General features: G+C 43.8%; 1 protein-coding gene across 3 annotated transcripts in view; it reads right to left on the reverse strand.

Moving 5' to 3' along the window:
• Nucleotides 1–317, reverse strand: part of Hpse2 (heparanase 2 (inactive)) — a 770839-nt gene that overhangs the window by 766975 nt on the left and 3547 nt on the right. The gene's annotated exons all lie outside the window — the stretch shown is intronic.

Here is a 317-nt window from a genome sequence, read left to right on the forward strand (position 1 = left end):
AATTTTAGGAATGAAAATGTGACCCTCACCTTTTAATAATCTATACAACTGGCTTAATTTTCTGAAGAAATCCACTGTTATCTTCCCTCAGAGTTAGCTTGTCAAAAGTTTTTTAAGTTCCCAGCCCGGAGACTCTGCAGCCCAGCAAAAGGACGACAGCCAGGACAAGGTCGACCTGGTGAGTGCTCTTTGCTTAATCATGTCAGGAGTCTCTCACATTTGAGACTGCAACTTCGGCTTCCATTTTTCCAGAGAAGCTTCATTCAAACAGCCCCTCCTCCAAATCTCTCTCTCTCTCTCTCTCTCTCTCTCTCTCT

This window comes from Fukomys damarensis, unplaced genomic scaffold (genome assembly GCF_012274545.1).
Source record: "Fukomys damarensis isolate Sample0158 unplaced genomic scaffold, DMR_v1.0_HiC HiC_scaffold_8, whole genome shotgun sequence".
In the NCBI taxonomy this organism is placed as follows: domain Eukaryota; kingdom Metazoa; phylum Chordata; class Mammalia; order Rodentia; family Bathyergidae; genus Fukomys; species Fukomys damarensis.